We start from the raw sequence: 11220 nt of genomic DNA on the forward strand, positions 1-11220 counted from the left end.
TGGCATTTCTTAAGGCACTTAAATGATGAATAAATGCTCTATGATTGAAGGAATCAGTGTGGGTTGTCTGATGGAACACTCTCAACATGCTCTTGATCTTCTTCATATTTACTGAGGATGTTACTCCTAAAAAACTATAAATAGTCAATCATTCTTCACATAAAGGAGAGGAGGAAGAGGAGAGAAAGCTTGAGAGCTATTTTGCACTCTCCATCCAACGATGACACCATCGAAGTTCTTCCCGACCATTGATAGCAGATGAACTTCCGCCCGTTCTCTGACTATTGCTGGAACTCTTCCCAACATTATCACCCACTGACTACAGTCCTTCTGACCACTGTCACATGTCGACTATGATACTTCTGACAATCGTTACTCGTCGACTATATATGGTACTTCAGTGTCTGTAGACTACAGTTCTACTAACCAAATAAATATGTCAACACTTTCTTAAGAACTGCTGCTATATAATACACTATATATAATATCTATTTGCTACATTGTGTTAGCACCCTCCTCCAAAGAGGAATATTATTTATAATCAATATCAATACTAGTAGATTCATTCAAACTAGGCTAGACCTCGTGGTTTTTTCCTTTTCAGGGTTTTTATATAAAAATCTTGGTGTCTATTATGAATATTGCACCATACTCTTTTATCTGTTTGTGTGTTGGATCTTTGTACAAAATTAAGATGCTAAACTTTATATATCTATACCGCCGTAAATATTCTAGAATGCATCAAGAATAATATAAAAATCAATTGATTATTTATAAAACATATGTTATATTTATCTCAAAATAATTTAAAGAAAGAGTTTTTAAATAATGATATAAACTATATCAAAATATAATGGTGCATTTTGTTTCCTTAGCGAAGTCAGGAATCCAGACTGTTTATTTTAGGCATTTAAGTCGTCCTCTTAGATATAATTCACCGAATTTATATCATTAAATATGATTAGCGTTTTCCTATTTATTTGGATATATCAGAATAGATATACAATTATTCGATTCACATGTGCCCAAAAGCCATGAAAGATATGTTAATAATAAAAAATAAAGATAAATCATAAATGCTGGTCATAATTAATTAATTATAGGTCAATATTAGACCACATGGCATTGCACGGTTCTTAGATGACCATTAAATAATATTTTAACTAAAAGTTTTTTTTTTTTGGGAATTAAAAGTAGAAAAAGAACAAAATTGTGATGCAGACTGTGTGAACATAAAAGTTAAATTTGGATTGAATATAAAATTAATAAAAAGGGTAAATACAAAGTTCAAAGATTTCAATGAGATTTATTTATATTATTTTTAGTAAGATTTAAATTCAAGCCATTGACGTACAACAACTTTGATGGCCCTTATCAATCAAACAAATTAAATGATATTGTTGAATTATCCTGATATGGTAAGTATTAAAATTATTTAATAATTTTAAAAAAGGTGCAAATTTTTTTTTTTGGATCGAATATCCACTGGCTGCCACCCCTTTTGGAGGGGCATGACAGTTTAACTAATCCCTCGGCACAGTTTAACTAATCCCTCGGCTTGCCTATCAGCAATCAGCCCCACAGGTGCAGGACCCATAGTTATTTTCTCCCAACTTAAGGAGTCACGCCGCATGAGAGGGGATTCGAACATGGGTTGGGGTTTTCCCAACTATGCTCGTGCACCAACCTAGCTAAGTCCGGTGGGATAAAAATTTAATAATATTATGTATTAAACACTAGTTATTCATACTCGCATAATTCCATCATCCAATGTGAGCTCTTGAAATATTTATTCATGAATTATAAGATATTGCAAGAAACAAGAGTGAAATAAATTTATATAATTGTGAACTATTTTTCAAATTTCTTTCAATTACTTGTCAAATATTTGATGGAATAAAATATTTAGTTATAAAAAATGCTTAATATCATCAAATTTATGATAATTAAATAATAAAAATAACCCATTATTATTATTATTATTTTTTGTCAAATAACAATTGAACCAGCCACCTGTGCTGTTCCTGTGCAAATGAATCACAACCACAATATGATGAGAGAGATTAATTAGTTTATTTTGAAAATTTTGAGCCATTTAAATGAATGGCCAAATTCTCTACAGTTGGCGTCGATTGAATGATGAGACTATTCAATCACCGAATCTTCCTTTTTTTTATATATTTTTGAGGTTAAACAATTCAAAGAAATATTTGCTTGTGAAACTCATGCATGGTCAACTATTAAATTATTAGATTTTTTTTTATATAATTTTAAACTTAGTTGTTAATATTAATTTAAAAAAGTTGTTTAATGAATTTAAATTATATATTTTACATACATTTATAAAATGACTTAATGCTTAGAATTCTGAATTTTACATTTCTATACGACACAAAGAATTCCTAAGTTGCAACTAAATTTAAATTTCCAAGAACCTCCTCACATGCAATTGTCTTCAATCCACCACTCCGTGACGATCATTGAGTATATGGAATAGTGGGTTTGTGAAGATATATGCATATAGTGTCGAATGAGATTGTTGAATGCTTATTTGCTTGCTACTTTCATGTTGAATGAAATTTTGACAAACATGATTTAAGTTTTGTTATCGATTTTGATCTTTGTAGCTTGAAGCTGAGGAAGATGCATTTGTTTGAATTATCTTCTTAATCAAATTGCATGAATTATAGATGATCATGTTACAACATATTAACTCAATATGCTATTTTTGGATAGTCATGTGAATGTCTTAACACACAACTAGAAAATAAATCATATGTTATTCTTTTAATCATCCATATCTCCTCCTTAGTCACTATCAGTGAAACAATGAAGTCAAATATTGTTAGAAAATTATATAAGAGTCCATTCGAGATTATGCCTAAAAAATAATGAAGAATCCTCGATGTTATTTTCAAATATATCACATTTGGCTCCCCTATATGTCGTCTAACTAATAAAACTCCATAAAAAACATATGGTTTTATGCATGTCAAGTGCCACAAGTTTCAAATCTACCTTTTATAAAGAGTAGGATACCCCATTTTTCCTTCATATTTTGATAACTTTAATACATAGTCAACATAGGTACTGATGGGAGTATATATAATCATCCATCTTAAAATTTTGGAGAATTTCACTTGTGTAAGCCTCTTGTAACACAAAAATGACATCTTTCATTGTCTTTAAATTCAAGTAGGAGAAGTCATGAGTCCCACGTTTTTCTTCTCAAAATCTATAGTCATGCTTGACTTGAACTTACTAATTGATACACGAGCATCACTTCATATGAAAGTAAGATAATTTGCATGCGAAACAACGAGCAATGTGTCTCAATTTGTATATTTTACGCATAATATTAATGGCATTAAACTTGACTATTTGTTTTGAAATAAAAATTGCAGTTGCTAGGACCTCGCGCATTAAGTCATAAAGTGTCCTCTTCAACATTAAGATTTTTATTCAAGCACATCCTCAACATATAGGATGTTGCACATAGACTTCTTTTTCAAGATAAACATTCAAGAAAAAAAGATTTTACATCCATTTAAAAAATCTTTCAATGATTTTGAGTTGCAATTAATAATATCAATATGATATTTTTTCATAAAAATAACATGAGCAAAGACGTCGATGATAGGTTATTAATTTTAGCCTTTCGGACTATTTATTTAAATTGTCTATGACCAACATTGATTCAAAAAAGCATCAAGCAAAATTTGTATAAGGTTGAAACCAAAATAAAGAAAAAAATCAAAACTTATTTGAACTTCCATTTGTAGATTGCTTCGCATAGAGCTCATACTTGAATCGAACATCGAAGAAAGTTTGAATAATTAGGTTCAAAAATAGTTTAAAAAGGATCATACAATGTTCGAATAAGGTTTAAGCCATGCTCATATATTGTTTGAATAAGGTTAAAAAACAATAGATATAACATAAGGTGGTCTAGTAACTTATAATAGACCAAGCTTCAAGGTTAATACAATAGAGAGTAAAAGACTAAATTTAGCAACAATAAAGAGTCAACTAATATTCATAATACATGAAAATGACATGCATTATAGCATCGAAAAACATTCAGTGACATCAATTTCAAAATTATAATTGTTCCAAACAAAAAATTGTTATAAAGGTGGTAAACGCTTAGCCTTATAAAAAAATCAATTATAGCTTTTAATTCCTCACAACTATAATTCAGGTGGACTGCATCTTTCTCCAACTTTAAAGGCCTTCTATTTTCTTCGAATGATCACTCTTAAGCATCAACAATGCGACTAACATGACAAATCTATTTATTTCATTTGGAATATCTCAAGTGTCTTCTTTTTAGACCGGATATACATCTAATCATGCTTCATGTGTATATAATATTGAACATAAGGTATAATTGACTACCCGATCTTGAATTACAACCAACGTATGTTCACACAGGGGATCTATAACATCAAACTTTATTTATGTATGTGCCTTCTCTATTAACATCAACATTAAGGTCATCATCTAGGACAAATAATTTAAATTGAGTAATGGGATACATGATCAAGCTTTGATCATTATTGAGGAGTTTCCCTAATGCTTCTTTGACTTTGTTTTTTTTTTTTTTTTTTGTTCGTTGTAATATTGCACCTATTAAAGAGCTATTTTTGCATTGAGTTCCTAAAAAACTCTAATAATATAATCACTAAGTAGAAGCACGCACTCTAGGTGATACTGTTGAAGTTATTTGAAATACCGATTACCATAAAGTTATATCAAGTTTCAGGAAAGAATAAACGAGCCTATCACTTAAAACCAACTTCATTCTTAAGTTAATATGCTATGGCCGAGTTCTTAGCACATATTTTGTCGAAGAACTTGAGGAACTCAACTCTTCTTTAAGCTTTAAAGCCAAGCGATACTCCTCATGACAACTATTAATTTTAATATGCTATGGCCGAGTTCTTAGCACATATTTTGTCGAAGAACTTGAGGAACTCAACTCTTCTTTAAGCTTTAAAAGCCAAGCGATACTCCTCATGACAACTATTAATTTTAAACTTTATTGTGATATTTATTGCTACATGATGAGTGCAAGATTCATGGTTTATCTCTAAAAAAATAGTTGATAAAATCTTGACAATATTGTTGCGCTTATAAAAAATAAACAATAAAATTTGTATTGTCTATGGACTCTCTCAGTCTAGTCATAAAATACAACCATGACATTATTTTTTGAGTCAACAACTATAGATGCCACATGATAACTATGAGTATTGACATCTTGCACCACTATTATAAGTGAAATACCTCAATGTGGTGTATTCCAAAATATTTCATCAACATTTAAGTCTGAGTGACATGCACTATTTAATCTTTGAATGTAAACACTCAAAGAAAAAATATACATATTTGAAACATTCTTCACTGTATTGTTAATGATCAACAATTGTCCTTGGACTTTTCTATATAGCATAACAAAAAAAAAAATGATAATTTTTAAATGGGTGTTATGAAGGACTCTAAAATATAGGTGACAACTTGCTCACGATGCCGCCAAGCCTCCTCATAGGATAAATTAATATCGCAATCGCTATTGACACATGATATGATCATCTTTGTCTTCATATTAAGATTGAACATCATAAGTTTATCTTTGATTATATATCTAATGAGCCACAGTTGAGTTTTCCGATGGTCGATTTTACATGCAAGATAAACATATGGTCAGTTTCAAGGTTCATTATCTCAAACTTATCAGAGTTAGACAAATTTTTAGCTTGAAAGCTCCACGAGCATATCTCCAAAGAGAAATGAATCTCCCATGCTTATGTACCTTATTTTTCACCTAAAATAGAAAGTTTTGTTCATCGGATATATATATACTTCATCTCCTCTTTGCTTTCAAAAAATTATGCAACATGCAATTCAATAGGGGATAAACTCCAGCATGATGCTAGTGAATCAACAAACATTGGATTGAATATACTTTTAGGTATTGACTCTTGAAGAATGAGAGTTATCTAGTAATTCTCCTTTAATTGAATTGTTGATTTTAACCCTAAGAGATTTGAAGAAATAAAATATTTTAGTTGTTTGCAAGTTTTGAGTTAATCACAAACTTAGGATGACATTTTTAGTAGAAGCTTTACTATTTAAGAATATATGGAAACACGATCACGTGCACCCTATGCGTCCACTGTACCATCCATTTATGCATGTGAAATATTCATACAATCACAAACTGACAAACACAAACAATAGATGTTGAACTCATTGATCTTTCATCAACATCATTTGCATACATAATCATAGTTAAAGTCTTCCAAGGAGTACTAGCAAAACATTTGGAAGCTCGATGTTGAATGGATAAGAATATCTCACCCATGAAAAATTCAAGATTATTCATAGATCATCATCTGTAACTAGCCCATCAGGAGAAATCGGTTGTGCTTCAGTATGGCTTTGTTCAAATAACTTTCTTATCGCTTTATAGTTCAAGAAAATTTTATTCTAAACAATTGTTTTAGAAAGCATGAAAAAAGCTATCCTAAACTAAACCTAAAATAATATATCACAAATAATTTTAATTTAAAATATTGCTAATCAACCTCCACACTTTGCATATAAAATTAATGGAATCTTTAAAAGAAACACTTTTCCATATCATCAATTCTTTGCTCTATTTATCATCAAATATCCAACTAACTTCATGTCTTCTTTTCATTCATCTCTATACTAGATAAGAATGCGATATTTGATTAAACTATTGAAAATACTTGTTCAGTATATAGCTTCACTGTTTTTCAAGCTTGTTTTCCCCACAAGAAATAAGCCATATCTTATTATAGAACGCCATCCTTTAATACTATTTAATAATTTTAAAAATGGTGCAAACTTTACAGTAATGATGTAATTAAATGATTTTTTTTTTAATTCAGGAATTATAAAACATTGTAAGAAACAATAATAGTGAAATAAATTTATATAATTGTGAACTATTTTTCAAATTTCTTTCAATTGTTTGTCAAATATTTGATGGAATAAAATATTTTGTTATAATAAAAGTTTAATATCATCAATTTTATGATAATTAAATAATAAAAATAGCCTATTATTTTGTTGTCAAAAAACAATTCAACCAGCCACGTGTCGAGAGGAATCACAGCCACAATATGATGATAGATATAAATTAGTTTATTTTGAAAATTTTGAGCCATTTAAATGAATGGCCAAATTCTCTACAGTTGGCGTCGATTGAATGATGAGACTATTCAATCACCAAATCTTTTTTTTTGTTTTTTAAATATTTTGTAGGTTAAAAAATTCAAAGAAATATTTGCATGTAAAATTCATGCATGGTCAACTATTAAATTATTAGATTTTTTTTTTATAAATTTAAACTTATTTGTTAATCTTAATTTAAAAAGATTGTTTAATGAATTTAAACAGTACCAAAAAAGTGGGATTTATGCAGCGGTTTTAAAATCGTTGCTATAGATTTCTTTTTCCAACGTTTTAAGTACCGCTGCAAAGAAATTTGTAGCGATTAAAACCTCAGGATAAGATCAAATTTTTGTTCTGCGAAAGTACAATTTTTTGACAGTGAAACTTGATTTGTTTTAGTTTTATTACATTATATGTATAACATTGTTATTTTTCTCTTACATTCACATCAACACAACCCCATACAAACAGGCAAACTTGTGCCTTGCATTTAAATATTTAATAGAGGTCGATGAACAAGATGTTATCAATTATCTTATAATAGTTAAGATATAAATAAAAATAAATTTCATAAGAGTTTATGTTCATATAGTTTGATCTGTCATTTCAAAATGATTCATAAATAGGCTCGATCCACTAGATCAATGCAACACAATTTTAAATGAGAAGTTATGACACAATTATTATTCAATGGCAACATTCCAATAATAAGATTGGCATTTGATATGCTCACGACTTTATCTATTTTTAATACATTTATAAAATGACTTGATGCTTAGAATTCTGAATCTTAGATTTCTATATATGACACGTAGAATTCCTAAGTTGCAACTAACTTTAAATTTCCAAGAACCTCCTCACACTCAATTGCATTCAATCCACCACTTCATGAGGATCATCGAGTATATGGAATAGTTGGTTGGTGAAGATATACACACATAGTGTCAAATGAAATTGATGAATGCTTATTTGCTTGCTCCTTTCATGTTGAATGAAATTTTGACAAACATGATTTAAGAATTTTTTATAAATTTTGATATTTGTAGCTTGAAGTTGAGGAAGTTGCATTTCTTTGAATCTTCTTTTTAATCAAATTGCATGAATTATAGATGATAATGTCACAATATATTATACCAATATGTTATTTTAGGATAGTCATGTGAATGCCTTATCACACAACTAGAAAATAAATCATATGTTATTTTTTAATCATCCATATCTCCTCCTTAGTCACTATCAGTGAAACAATAAAGTCGAAAATTGTTAAAAAATTATATAAGAGTCCATTAGAGATGATGCCTCAAAAATAATGATGAATCATCCATATTATTTTCAGATATATCACATTTGTCTCGTCTATATGTCGTCTAACTAATCCAACTCCATAAAAAAATTATGATTTTTTGCATGTCAAGTGCATGCCACAAGCTTCAAACCTAGCTTTTATAAAGAGTAGGATTCACCATTTTTTCCTTCATATTTTGATAACTTTACTACATAGTCAACATGCATGGATACTAATGGATTATATATAATCATCCATCTTAAATTTTTGGAGAATTTTACTTGCATAAGCCTCTTGTGACACAAAAATGTCATCTTTCATTGTCTGTAAATATAAGTAGGAGAAGTCATGAGTCCCTTGTTTTCCTTTTCAAAACCTGAAGTCATGCTTGACTTGAACTTACTTATTAATACATAAGCATCGCTTCATATGAAAATAAGATAATTTGCATGCAAAACAACGAGGAATATATCTCAATTTGTATATTTTACACATAATATTAATGGCATTGAACATGACTATTTGTTTTGAAATAAAAATTAAAATTGCTAGGCCCTCGCATTAAGTCATAATGTGTCCTCTTTCAACATTAAGATTTTTATTGATCAAGCACATCCTCTACAATTAGGATGTTGCGCATAAACTTCTTTTTCAAGATAAACATTAAAGAAAAAAAGATTTTACTTCCATTTAATAATATCAATCTAATATTTTTTCATAAAAAAAAAATTGAGCAAATACCTCGATGATAGGTTATTAATTATAGTCTTTCAGACTATTTATTTAAATTGTCTATGACCAACGTCGATTCAAAAAAGCATCAAACAAAAGTTGTATAAGGTTTGAAACCATACTTGAGAAAAAATCAAAATTTATTTGAACTCCCATTTGTAGATAGCTTCGAATACAGCTCAAACTTGAGTCGAACGTCGAAGAAAGCTTGAATAATTAGGTTCGAACATAGTTTCAAAAGGATCGGGTTGGGTTCAAATAAGGCTTAAGCCATGCTCATATATTGTTTGAATAAGGTTCAAATACAATATACATAACATAATGTGGTCGACTAACTTATAATAGATCATGCTTCAAGGTTAATACAATAGTGAGAGTAAAAGACTAAATTTAATTAGTAACAACAAAGAGTCAACTAATATTCATAATACATGAAAATGACAAGCATTATATCATCGAAAAAACATTCAGTGGCATCAATTTAAAAATTATAATTGTTTCGAACAAAAAATTGTTATAAATGTGGTAAACACTTAGCCTTATAAGTAAATAAATTATAGCATTTAATTCCTCACAACTATAATATAATTGGACTGCATCTTTCTTCAACTTTGACGGCCTTATATTTTCTTTGGATGACCACTCTTAGGCATCACCAATGCGACTAACATGACAAATCTCTTTATTTCATTTGGAATCTCTCAAGTGTATTCTTTTTAGATGGGATATACACCTAATCATGCTTCATGAGCATATAATATTGAACATAAGGTATAATAATTGACAATTTGATCTTGAGTTACAGCCAACATATGTTCGCACAGGGGATCTATAACATCAAACTTTCTTTATGTATGTGCCTTCTCTATTAACATCAATATTAAGGTCATCATCTAGGACAAATAATTTAAATTGAGTAATGAGATAGATGATCAAGCTTTGATCTTTATTGAGGAGTTTCCCTAATGCTTCTTTGACTTTTTTTTTTTTGTTCATTGTAATATTGCACCTATTAAAGAGCTATTTTTGCATAGTGTTCCTCAAAAACTCTAATAGTATAATCACTAAATAGAAACATGCACACTTGGTGATATTGTTGAAGTTATTTGAAATACCGATTACCATAAAGTTATATCAACTTTCAGGAAAGAATAAACAAGTCCATCACTCAAAACCAACTTCATTCTTAAGATAAGATGCTATGGCCGAGTTCTTAGCACATATTTTGTCGAAGAACTTGAGAAACTCTACTCTTCTTTAAGCCTTGAAAGCCGAGTGATACTCCTCATGACAACTATTATTTTTAAACTTTATCGTGATATTTATTGCTACATGATGAGTGCAAGCTTCATGATTTATCTTTTAAAAAATAGTTGATAAAATATTGGCAATATTGTTGTGTTTATCAGAAATAAACACCAAAATTTATAGTGCCTACGACTCTCTTAGCTTAGTCATAAAATACAACCATGACATTATTTTTTGAGTCCACAACAATAAATGCCTCATGATAACTATGAGTATTGACATCTTGCACCACTATTATAAGTGAAATACCTCAATGTGGTGTATTCCAGAATAAACATTTAAGACTGAGTGACATGCACTATTTAATCTTTGAATGTAAACACTCAAAGAAAAAATATACATACTTGAAACATCCTTCACTATATTGTTAATGATCAACAATTGTCCTTGGGCTTTGCTATGTAGCATAATAAAAAAAAATTGATAATTTTTAAAATTGTGTTTTGAAGGAGCCTAAAATATAGGTGACAGCTTGCTCACGATGCTGTCAAGCCTCCTCATAGGATAAATTAATATCGCAATCGCTATTGACACATGATATGATCACCTTTGTCGTCATATTAAGATTGAACATTATAAGTTTATCTTTGATTATATATCTAATGAGCCACAATTGAATTTGTCGGTGGTCGATTTTACATATAGGAGACAGCTTGCTCACGATGCTGCCAAGCCTCCTCATAGGATAA

This window comes from Dendrobium catenatum, unplaced genomic scaffold, assembly GCF_001605985.2.
Source record: "Dendrobium catenatum unplaced genomic scaffold, ASM160598v2 fragScaff_scaffold_1021, whole genome shotgun sequence".
Taxonomy (NCBI): Eukaryota; Viridiplantae; Streptophyta; class Magnoliopsida; order Asparagales; family Orchidaceae; genus Dendrobium; species Dendrobium catenatum.